The sequence below is a fragment of the Podarcis tiliguerta genome, assembly GCF_965153285.1.
Source record: "Podarcis tiliguerta genome assembly, chromosome: 10".
Taxonomy (NCBI): domain Eukaryota; kingdom Metazoa; phylum Chordata; class Lepidosauria; order Squamata; family Lacertidae; genus Podarcis; species Podarcis tiliguerta.
The window spans coordinates 53,910,183-53,923,099 of NC_139543.1; the positions used below are offsets into that span (position 1 = coordinate 53,910,183).

Below are 12,917 nucleotides of genomic sequence, written 5' to 3' on the forward strand. Positions count from 1 at the left end.
GTTGAAATGGAATACTCAAGATGAAACGGTGAAATCTGCTATGGTTAAATGGGCACAAGATGTTGGACATAACATTATGATGGCTGACTGGGAACAGTTATGGACCACAGGTATGAAGTTTACGGCATGTAATGCCTTAAGAGAGAATATTATGAAAATTATATACAGGTGGTACATGACACCAGTCAAGCTAGCAAAAATCTATCATTTGCCCGAAAATAAATGTTGGAAATGTAAGGAAACTGAAGGTACATTCTTTCACCTTTGGTGGACATGCCCAAAGATTAAGGCTTTCTGGGAGATGATCTATAATGAAATGAAAAAGGTATTTAAATATACCTTCCAGAAGAAACCAGAGGCCTTTCTCCTGGGCATGGTTGGCCAACTGGTGTTAAAGAAAGACAGAACTTTTTTTATGTATGCAACAACAGCAGCAAGAATACTCATCGCAAAGTATTGGAAGACACAAGAACTACCCACTCTGGAAGAATGGCAGATGAAGGTGATGGACTATATGGAATTAGCAGAAACGACTGGCAGAATCCGAGACCAGGGAGAAGAGCTGGTGGAAGAAGACTGGAAGAAATTTTAGGATTATTTACAGAAACAATGTAAAATTAATGAATGATGGAATGATGTTAGATTGAAGCTAAGGGGTTTATAGCAACAAGGTTTGATGTATTAGGAAAAAATGGAATGTTAAACAGAGGGAAAGGTAAAGTTAAAATATTAAGATAATAATTAAGATAAAGGTAAAGAGGGAAAGGATTTGCTGAACAAACAATTGCATTGGAATACAAAGGAGGGAGGTGTGGGGAAGTCCAAGAAACAAGCTAAGGCAAGATTTGTTTGAAAGATGGAATTGTTTTTCATTGTTGTTATTTTTTGTATTTTTTGTTTGGTATTGTTTTTTGTTTTTTCTTTTTGTTGGTTTGTATCACATTGTGAAAATCCTAATAAAATATTATATATATAAAAAAACCACTCTCAAATTTAGGCTTCAATCTTATGCATAGAAGTGCTTAAGTGTGCATAAAAATGCATGTATCGTTAAAATAACATACACAAATTTATTACATTGGGGAAATTGGTTTGTAAAAAAATTATCACGAAAACACTGAAATTCTCATGAGTACTTAAGAAAAAAAAAGAACTTAAGGCTAGAAAAATGAGAAACATGGAGAGATGGAAATGGACAGATCTAAATACTATATTGCACTTCAGATATGGCAAGTAAATGTCCCAAAGCTGAAATGGAAGAAAATTCTGGGTCCCTTTGAACTCAGTGAAGTGTTAGCCATATTTGGATTACCCAGACTATGGAATTAATGGCTTCAAACCAGCTAGTCTTAATGTTTTCAGGATCTGTTAAAAATGTTCATTCTCCCCCACAAAAAAACAATAGTAAAATACCCCTATTTTGCTTGCAGAGCTAGTATTCAGGGTGGTTTAACAACCAATCCCTCTTCCCAGGGAAATTGAGGAATTGTAACTCTATGAGGGGGATAAAAGGTAAAGGGTAAAGGGACCCCTGACAGTTAAGTCCAGTCGTGAACAACTCTGAGGTTGAGCACCGCAACCTCAGAGTCGTTTGCAACTGGACTTAACTGTCAGGGGTCCCTTTACCCTTTACCTTTTATCCTCCTCAAAGAGTTATAATTCATGTGGCCATCATGACTAAGCTGCTTCTAGTGAAGCCAGAGCAGCGCACAGAAATGCCGTTTACCATCCCGCCGGAGTGGTACCTCTTTATCTACTTGCACTTTGATGTGCTTTCAAACTGCTAGGTTGGCAGGAGCAGGGACCAAGCAATGGGAGCTCACCCCGTTGCGGGGCCTCGAACCGCCAACCTTCTGATCGTCAGGTCCAAGCAGCACAGTGGTTTAAACCACAGCGCCACCCATGTCCCATGAGGGGGATAGGGTTCTCCTAAAAACTCTTAGCACCTTAAACTACATTTCCCAGGATTCTTTGGGGGAAGCCATGACTGTTTAAAGTGGTGTAATAGTGATTCAAATGTATAGCACAGATGAGGCCTTTATCGGGAAATGAGCTGTGGGTTGTTGTCTCTCCAAGACGTCACCCTTCTCATTATAGGTGCTTCCAGACTGCTGCTGTTTTCAAGCAGGACTCAACTGCATGCCACATATTTAGGCTTGTGCGATTGCAGTGGCCTGCCTCTCCAAGGGATCAGACTTTTTGTGATAAGGAAAGTGATGGGGAAATGTGTGAGATAACACTTGCTATGATGCAAAGTCATCTAATCTCCGTGCAAACAAAGCATGATGAATGCTCAACACACAGGCCATCTAGAAGTCACCTATATTCCTAGTGATGCTGTGCATTCTTGCTCTTTTTCATTTCTCACCCCCAGTCTTTTCCTCATCCTCTAAAACAACACAATGATATTTAAATTGAAATCCCCAGCTACAATGGATTTTGCTGATTAGAAATGGAATCATTCCGATGCAGTACCTTAATCTTCTTTGAAAATACACCTGGTGCTCTGTGCAGCTGTAAAACGGCAACATGCGCACACAAAAGCAACAGAAACTTAATGTAGAACTCCTTCAAGCACAGCACTAAGGATTTTATGCTATAACACGCTACATTTGAACAGGAAAGTACAAATGTGTGATTTAAATAAATTACTTTGCTTCTTCCTCCTGGAGATTTGGGCTTTTATTTCTCAACACTTAAATAAGAGAGAATCAAACACCAAAATAATTCTTACGGGCATGTAAACAAAGGCTGTGCACGCACCATTTAAAGCACATCCACCCATGTCAAAGAATTGTGGGAACTGTAGGTCTCTCAGAGCTACAATGTCTAGCACCCGCTAACAAACTACAGCTCTCAAGATTCTTTGCTGGTGGTGCTGAAATGTGATTTAAAGGTATGGTATGTGCACTGCACAGCCAGAAGGAAAGTAATGTGTAATGTGCAATATTGTGATGTGCAATAATTTCTAGTGGCTTAAACCCAAAATACTGAAATCTTTAATAATCACAGCGAGAGAACAAAGAACACATCTCCAAGAAATAGTGGTGCTCCCAATTAAGGGACACCCCCTTCCACCCCTATTAATCTACGTCACTCCTACGTCTTGTAATCTGAGCTTGTAGCCTCTGTGCTTTCTGTTCTGACACTTTCTGAGTTCTCAGTGACTTTGGGGAAGGGAGGTGGATGCTATCCAGAGACTGAATCTGTTAACTCACTCTCTTCCAGTTTCTTCTGCTAGCTGTTTCTTCTGCTAGCTGTTCGCCATCCAGTATTTCCCAGCTTCTGCCTTCTGAACTATGCCCCTCTGCAAACCATTGCTCCAATTCTATGCTGTCCTCTTGCTCCTGGGAAGATTCAGGTAAACTCCGGCTGCATTCACACAGCAGTGCATTCTTGTTTTCCCGATGGTTCCCAAACTATTAATTTTCCCATTATATTTGAATTTTCACTTCCATGCTTCCACTGTCAAATAAAGCACAAGAAAGGTAGGGGAAATGGAACAAACTGTTGTGCAAATGGTGCCTCACTGAAGGAGCGGGCTCCATGGAATAGGGTCTTCTAAAGAGACTTCCAAAGTGTAGCACCAGCATGGAATATAATTTTTGCAAGTACAGTAGTACCTCGGTTAGACTCCGCTAACCCGGAAGTAGTACCTCGAGTTAAGAACTTTACCTCAGGATGAGAACAGAAATCGCACCGCCGCCGCGGCAGTGGGAGACCCCATTAGCTAAAGTGGTACTTCAGGTTAAGAAAGGTTAAGAACGGACCTCTGGAACGAATTAAGTTCATAACCAGAAGTACCACTGTACAGAAAGGAAGCGGCTGGGGGGATGGGTACTCCTTGGTGTCGTTACAAAATGCACAAGTGTCCCCATCTGTGAAGAGATGCACTCAAACAGGTTGAGAGTCGTGGCAGCAGGCTGCTGCTGCTTCATCTCAGGCTCTGTTCCAAAGCCACCTCTTTGCCCATTTTGAGAGGAACAGCATGAGAGGCAGAGTGGATCTATCGCCCCAAGCAGCAAAGGCTCCTGCTCTTCACATCTGCTCAATTCCTGGGGGACAACCAAGCAGGCAGGCTCTCTGAACCTCTGTTGTTCAGCCTTCCCCTGTTGTGTGTTCATGTTACACAAAGGAGAGCTTTTGTCTTCCATTCCTTTTGAGAAAGGGAGGCAGAAACAAAGGTAGCAGCGAGTAGAATGCCACCTTTGTTTTGTTTTTTGGCCCAGAATGCTTGTGCATTATTTAAACAGTCCACAAAATGGGGACACAAGGCAAAAAAGACTGCACACACACACACAAAAATTGTCTTATATTGTCTTTTTTTTAAAAAAAGTTTCAGATCACTAAAAGTTTGAACAAATTCTTTCTTTTTAAGGAATGGGGCATTTTCTCATCATGTGCTAAGGCTGCACTTCATTGATTATGCTGTTTATATTTATGTTGTGGAAATGAAATAAGAACATTTCTGAAAAATAGAAAGAGGACGACGTTGGTGCTGTCATTATGGAGCAACAGGGGATGTGCATGAATGGTACTTGTTAAGGAAAGGAAAGCAACACTTATGGAATGATCAGGGCCGGATTAAGGTTTGATGAGGCCCTAAGCTACTGAAGGTAATGGGGCCCTTTATATGTCCAGCTGTCCTTTGTCAACAACAAATTGTCACTGTTTTTTGGGTTGAATACATGCTATATGGTAATTTATGGACCTAATAGGTATCTAAAGCCATTTGCACATGCAGAATGTAGGCACCCTATACCAGTGATATTTTAGGGAGCAGGCTAGCAGGTGGGGCCCATTGCTTACATCATAGGAGCCTGCACAACACAAAACACTGTTGCTGTATGTAGGTTTTATTTTATTTGTTCTTTATCTTATATTTTGGAGGTGTACATCCAGGTTTTTTTTCCTTTAATTTTTTTTGGGGGGCCCCAAGAGAGTGGGGCCCTAAGCTATAGCTTGTTTAGCTTATATGCAAATAGGGCACTGGGAATGAAGTTGAGTTGTATCCAACAAAGTCATTCTGCTTATGGAAGGACCTCTACTCAATGCAATGGACTTTCTTCTCCCCTCCCTCTGTGTGCCCAAGCAACTAAAATGGCTCTGAGGTTTCTCTTCCTCAACCCTCTAGGGCGGATTTGCAGAGGAGGGGCATTGCAATGGAGATCTCATTGCATGAATGGAAGTCCTTCCACAATTCCAGGGACTCAGTTGGATGCAATCAACTGATGCAGGAGACGGGAGCAACTTCTCCCTTTTTCTTTTTAAAAGGCTATGTGAATATTTGTGTTAATAAAGTGCAGAAGTGCTCCCCCTGTGACCAACAATTTGTGGGTGGGTGTTTCTCAAGTCTAATCTTTCTCTTTTTTAAATAGTCATTTAATTACTAATTTTAATTTTTGATTCAGTGGGTATACATCATTTAAAAGGAAAAGACAACAAAGGCACACCACTGACACAAGTATACAAAAGGGGGGAAATAGCGTAAATATAAATTTTACAATACTGAATATATTAGTAAAACGTATTTATTTAAAAAAACCCAATGGAAGAGCTTTAACATCTAATTTTAATGAAAAGAGTAAGGGGAGGAAGACAAACAAGGTAAGTCAAGGATGAGAAAAACAGAGAAAATACTAACTAAAGCTACTTCCAGATGAGTTAGGGTCTACTCTAAGCTATTGTTTATTGATATAATTATAAAAGTATTTCTCTGCTGCCATATCATAAAATATCTGCCTGATGTACAATAGTTAAAACAAAAACTATGCAAATAGTAATTAAAGTGGTTAGCTAATTAATCCAATTTTTTTATTAAAAAAAAACTTCAAGAGTTGCCTGAAAGTCAGGTTATACCTTTCGCTGTATTTTGATGTGTGTGTATATATATTCACAATGCCCCGTTTTCTTACAGTATTTCTCCTCACGATGAATTTACAGCATGGCAATCCATTTTCGGCACTATCGTGGCCTGAAATGGCATTTAAAGTGAAATCTGGGAATTTGGGTATTAAAAATTCAGTAATTGCCAGTGCCTGCTGGAAGTAACTAAAGGCCAACTCTTTGTTGAAAGCAAATCGGGGCCAACCATCACCCCTGTTAATGTATTGTAATGACATGTCGCACTCTCATTCGCCACGGCTCTGGAAAACAGTGTAGCCTGTGAGCAAAACATAGAGAAGAGCAATGTTAATCACTACTGTTCATTATTCATGAAGGCCTATAGGTGTAAACAGTTTACTGCTGGCAGTTCAGGAAATGACAATGCCTGCTCCCAGAGAGGAACAAAAATTTGGCTCAGTCCGCCTTTTCATGCGAAACTGGCCAGTTTGCACCTCCTGAAACAATACACAAACCAAAACACAGCTATCCTTTGAAATTTGCACTTCTGGAAATTTTGCAGTGTCGTCGCCCCACCCCACAAAATTGGCAAAAATGCATATACAGTATTGGAGAAATGTATGCATTATATGGATGAATGTATATATTAATGAAAATAACATACAAATATGTATTATGTTACGGAAATTTTACTTGCAAGAATGTGTATTTCAGGAGAAATGCACACTAAGAAGCTGACAAAATTTTATGAGGGCTTTCCCCAAAATATCACATATCAAACTGATGTGGAAATGTAGTGATTTACATTATGTAAAAACTGTTGTCCCCTTCAGATTCCTGCAAAGTAAGCATGGTTGGGTTCAAAACTGCATCTGTCACTTTGGGAGGGGGGTATTGAAGCACACACTGTTCATTGGAATGACAGGAAACTAAGCCATGTTTGTGTAGTTTTAACCTATTCTGCTTCTTCTGTAGTGCCACTTGATTAAGCCACAATATTGATTTGCTTGTACACCGTCTTTGTAGCTCTTTAACCTCCTGACTTGCTGACACACAGTTGATCTTCCACACAATCCCCATGCTAATGACAAACACTATTGACCTGGAAATTCTTCTGCCTGATCCCAGATATTTGCAACTGCTGAGGGGGGAGGGGCAAGGTTGTTAGGGGATCCCCTCAGAGAGCTAGAATTTCCAACGCCCTTAACCAATTACAGTTCCCAAGATTCTTTGGGGGAAGCCATGACTGTTAAATTGGGGTAAGAGTATTTTAAGTGTACTGGACCTCTTGGGCTTGCCAGTCGGAAGGTTGGTAGTTCGAATTCCCACAACAGGGTGAGCTCCCATTGCTCTGTCCTAGCTCCTGACAACCTAGCAGTTTGAAAGCACGCCAGTGCACATAGATAAATAGGTACCACTGTGGCAGGAAGGTGAATGGTGTTTTCGTGCGCTCTGGTTTCTGTCGTGGTGTCCCATTGAACCAGAAGCGGTTTAGTCATGCTGGTCACATGACTCGGAAAGCTGTCTGTGGACAAATGCCGGCTTCCTTGGCCTGAAAACGAGATGAACACCGCAACTCCATAGTCGCCTTTAACTGGATCCTTTATCTTTACCTAAATTAACTCAAGGGGCTGTTGAAAGGATAAAATACGATAGTCACTAATAGAGGAAGGAAAGGATGGGAAGCTGAGTAAGACTAAAGAGGCATGACTCATCAAATCAGTTACCCAGAAAGCTGGTGGCTTCACCTTTGCTGGAGCTCTGCAAGCAAAGGTTGAGTTCACATCAGATGGGGATTTTCTGGATTTCCTCCTAAATGTCCCACCAGACTCCCACCAATCCTGCAATTCTGTGAATCAAAGCAAGAAATCAAATAACCGCATGGTGCTCAAGACCAATGGGGCTTTGTTTGGGTGAACCCTGAAGATGAGGACAGAGAGTTACCATGAAAAAGCAAAATTCACAACTGCAGGATCTGAAGCAACCAGGAGTTGCTGCGAGTAAAAACCAAGCACCAGAACCCTTTTGGCAAAGAGATCCAGAAGACTCTCCGGCCGACGGATCCATCCCCAGCTGAATGTGTTAATGGGATAGATAAAAATGACAGTCTATTTAATAAGCTACGGTTCAGTACCTTGCTTCCAAAATAATCTTCCTGTTTTCCTTTCTCCCCTTTTGCCCTTTTCTTGTTTCCACCTCTAATTGGAGATGTCTCCCTTCAGTGCAGCAGCTTCATCATTCTATCTCCAAGGATTAGCTGACAGGGAGGGGGAGAAATATAATAGGAATTTGCTAGCACTGCCCTGAAATAACATTTCATACCCAGCTTCAGATAAGCCAGCGTCTTCCTGTTCTCTCTGTTCAATAGCTTTCCTTTTTACAGGGCTGCTGCTGCTGCTAAAGTTTAACATTTGTCCAGCTAAAATAAAAAAGGGAGAACGTATTCAAAGTCTCTGCAAACTCAGCATGTCCACCCAGTTGCTCTTTATGCTCCATGGATATGATTCTAGGGGCTGCCATCCTAACCCCATGTACCTTGGAGTAAGGTCCATTGGATTTAATAGGACATAAAAATGTAAGAACATAAAGAGAGCCTGCTGGGTAAGGCCAATGGCCCATCTAGTCCAGCATCTTCTCACAGTGTCCACCCAGATGGCTTTAGCAAACCCTTAGGCAAGACCTGAGCACAATAGCATTCTCTCCTCCTGTTTTTCCAGTAACTAGTACTCAGAAGCATCACTGCCTCAGACCATAGGGGCAGAACATAGCCATTGTGGTTAGTAGCTATTGACAGCCTTCTCCTCCATGAATTTGTCTAATCCTCTTTTATACCATCTTGGTTGGTGGCCATCACTGCCTCCTGTGGGAGCAAGTTCCATAGTTTAGCTAAGCATTGTGTGAAGAAGTGCTTTCTTTTATCCGTCTGGAACCTTCCAACATTCAGCTTGGATGTCCCCGAATTCTCACAGAATCATAGAATTGTAGTGTTTGAAGGAACCCTGAGGATCATCTTATTCAACCTTTTGCGATGCATCAATATGCAGCTGTCCCAAAAGGGGATCAAACCTGCAACCTTGGTGTTACAAGTGCTGCATTCTAACCAACTGAGCTATTATGAGAGGGAGAAAAGCTTTTCTATCAAGAAGACAACAACAAGAATCCACCGACAGCATACAAATCAATCTGGCTAACCTGATTCAAATACACACACACACCGCTCACACACAAAATCAAATCTCACTACAGCCAGCCAAAGACAACCAACCACAAACTATGCCACCCCCGCAACCTCTCTCACCACCAAGGAAATACAACAAGCGAAAAGTAAGAGGACCCACACAAATGACACTGACATGAAACCCCACACATACACTATGTAGAAGAACTGAAGCATAACCACCTGACCCCACCCCACTCTCCATGCCTCCTCCCCCTCTTTCCCCATTTTCTTCCTAACCTAACACTGTATGTAACACTAATGACTCACAACAAATGAAACTGATCTTTAGAAAACACAACTTGAAAAAAGAGACAACGCACATATTTTTGTAAATAAATCTTTAATAAAAATATTTTTTTAAAAAAATGATTTAATTTTTTTAAAAAAAAAACTTTTCTATTCATTTTCTCCATGCCCTGCAAATTTTACAAGCTTTTATCATGTCATCTCTTACTTGTCTTTTGTCTCAACTAAAAACGACCAAACTGCTTTTGAATGGACATGGTTAGAAATGCAACGTTACCATTTTCTGTGTCTGTCCAAAAGTTGTCCTTGCAGCAACTACCTGGCTCACGGCAGACTCAGTTCACCGTAGATGAGGAGCCTCTCTTGCCCCCTCTGCCCGATAAGAGTTTAAAGCTTAGGTTAATTGCAGATGCAAGATAGCATATCATTATACCTGTAAATGAAGGGAGAGCTAACAGTTACTCGCCATCCTCTTCCCGCATGCTCAGCTGCCCTCTCGATCTTTGTCTTGAAAGTCATTTGAAAGTCAAATGAGCTTTGAGACAAAATGGGAAATGAATACCAGGACTGGCATCAGGAGTTGGCACTGTCGGACAGCGGCGACAAGAGATGGGCATCAACTTGGATGGCTTTAAAAGAGCAGACAAATTCATGGAGAATAAGGCTATTGCAGGGGGGTAAGAGCTATTGCACTCAGGTGCTGCTTGTGGGCTTCTGGTTGGCCACTGGACTAGATGGTCACAGAATCACAGAATCACAGAATCATAGAGTTGGAAGAGACCACAAGGGCCATCGAGTCCAACCCCCTGCCAAGCAGGAAACACCATCAGAGCACTCCTGACATATGGTTGTCAAGCCTCTGCTTAAAGACCTCCAAAGAAGGAGACTCCACCACACTCCTTGGCAGCAAATTCCACTGCCGAACAGCTCTTACTGTCAGGAAGTTCTTCCTAATGTTTAGGTGGAATCTTCTTTCTTGTAGTTTGTATCCATTGCTCCGTGTCCGCTTCTCTGGAGCAGCAGAAAACAACCTTTCTCCCTCCTCTATGTGACATCCTTTTATATATTTGAACATGGCTATCATATCACCCCTTAACCTCCTCTTCTCCAGGCTAAACATGCCCAGCTCCCTTAGCCGTTCCTCATAAGGCATCGTTTCCAGGCCTTTGACCATTTTGGTTGCCCTCCTCTGGACACGTTCCAGTTTGTCAGAGTCCTTTTTGAACTGTGGTGCCCAGAACTGGACACAGTACTCCGGTCCTCTGGCCTGATCCAATTGGGCTCTTCTTTCCTTTTTATCCTAAGGCCCCAGTGCCTTAGGAGGGTCTGCCAGAACTGATCCCTGCTAAGCCACTACTGAAAAACAGCAACTGCCCCAATCAGCAGTGGTAAAGGTTGGGTGCCAAAAAGGTCTGAGTACCTGTGCTGTGTCTCCACCTCCTCCCCATCAGCTCCCATCCATTCCACATGCAGTCCTCTCCTATCCAGGATCAGTGGACAGGAAGCACTTGCCATTCCATCTCCGCTCGTTCAAATACCAGTCCAAAGAGCAGCAACTGCTGCCTTCTCTCTCCCTCTGGGCAATGTGAAATGGGCTTCACAGGCCTCCTCATCCTCACTGACAGACCTAAAAGGAGAGGACAAGCAAGGGGAAAGAAGTGTTGGCTGCCTCTGGACACCAACACTCACTCTCTGTCATGGATGGTCAAAGTCCTGGCGGAGGACATCGGCACTGGGGGCAAGACGGCAGGTGGGAGCAGGAACGGGAGTCAGGAAGCCAGGAGTCCAGAAGCGAAGGGTCCGAGGGTCATAGAGCTGGGAGTCAAGGGTCCGAGGGTCAGGAAGCAAGGAGTCAAGAAGCCAAGGGTCCGAGGATCAGGAAGCAAGGAGTCAAGAAGCCAAACGCAGCAAGGCAGGAAGCATGTTGCTGTGGCAAATAGCCAAAGGGAAATGCTGACCTTATATCCCTTCCTGGCTCTTGCCACCAGGTGCTGTGAGTTACCAGTCGGCCTCACCTGTGTGGCCGCACCTTGCCTCTTCAGAACAAACTTAGGAAAGCCCCAGTCCTACGAAGCCCTACCAGTCACAGGGCCTGACTCCTGCAGGCACTCCTGACACTCTCAAGCCTTAGAATGGGGGTGAGGCAGAACAGGAGCCCTCCTGAGGGCACGTCACAATTCCCCCCAAACCTGAAACTGGGACTGGTGGATACTGAAGCATGTAGGTCAGGGCCCCCCCAAAAAACTATTGGCATCGGGGGGGGGGCAGAGTTTGAAACTCTCATGGCACCAAAAATGTATTCATTTCACAGAAGGAAACCTGGCAATACTGAGTTAGATGGTCAAAGAGACTGACTCAGTATAAGGCAGCCTCCGTTGATTCATAGAATTGCAGAATTGGAAAGGAGCCTGAGGATTATCTAGTCCAACCCCTTGCAACACAACTAAATCTCAATTAAAGCATCCATGACAGGTGACCATCCAACCTCTGTTTAAAAACCTCCAAGGAAGGAGAGTCCACAACCTCCTGAGGGAGACTGTTCCACTGTCGAACAGCTCTTACTGTCAGAAAGTTCTTCCTGAGGTTGAGTCAGAATCTCCTTTCTTGTAACTTGAAGCCATTGGTTCCAGTCCTATCCTCTGGAGCAGGAGAAAGCCATCTTGCTGCATCTTCCATGTGACAGCCCATCAGATATTTGAAGATGGAGATCATATCTCCTCTCAGTCTCCTGTTTTCTAGGATAAACATACCCAGCCTTCAACCACTCCTCATAAGGCTTGGTTCCACACACACATATCTATCTTAAGCATATCCCCATTCTTGCTGTCCAGTGGTAGCAAAGATTGCATGTACAGACAGACATCCATCTAGATATGAGCTAAGAGCTTAACCCACTGAGGGTGCAGTTGCTAACCAGTTTCAAGGATTCAGCATAGCCCCAGTTGCGAAATCAGCAATTGGGGTTTTGTAGCCCTCCAGAAGTCATTGGACTCCAACTGTCCCATCAGCCCCAGCCAGTAGTCAGGGACGATGGGCGTTGTGGTCCACCAACATCTTGAGGGTCACCAGTTCCCCAACCTTGAGGATGATGGGAGCTGTAGTCCAAGAATTTCTGAGGACCCAAGATTGAAGAACACTGGTGTAGAGCACCCTGTTTTGTGCAGAAGTCTCTCTCTCTCTCTCTCTCTGTTTAGGGGATTATACTCTTGCACACCATCTCTAAACAAGGGTAGGGGGGAGGAAAGAGTGAATAATGATTCAGCGATCGTTTTCCCCTTCTGCCTCAAAGGATCTAATTCTCTCCCCCTGCCTCCCTGAAGCATAGCTTTAAGAAGCTCCAAAATAACATTACAGCAGAATAATATACAGAAGCAACTTACAGAAGCTTATGTGAAACCAGATAACCTTTCAAATCCATTTATCAAAGCAGCTGCATTTTTTTTTATATCAAGGCAAGTGACAAGATAATAAATATTGATCAAAGGAAGTTAGTCTCTATCTATAACATTATATTACATTTAGAGTGAAAAAACACCACAAAAACACCAGAATACATTTATAGGAAATGGGCAGGGTATATTAATATTATTATTTAGAAGCTACAGTT

The 12,917-nt window shown here is 42.9% G+C and overlaps 1 long non-coding RNA gene across 1 annotated transcript; it reads right to left on the reverse strand.

Annotated features, from left to right (window-relative positions):
* Nucleotides 1-5,555: 5,555 nt before the first annotated feature.
* Nucleotides 5,556-9,740, reverse strand: LOC310658991. Its single transcript, XR_014502573.1, has 4 exons — nt 9,588-9,740; nt 7,979-8,101; nt 7,572-7,693; nt 5,556-6,163 (listed from the first exon to the last, which is right to left on the reverse strand). It is a non-coding gene; the product is annotated as an uncharacterized lncRNA (long non-coding RNA).
* Between the last annotated feature and the right edge of the window lie 3,177 nt (nt 9,741-12,917).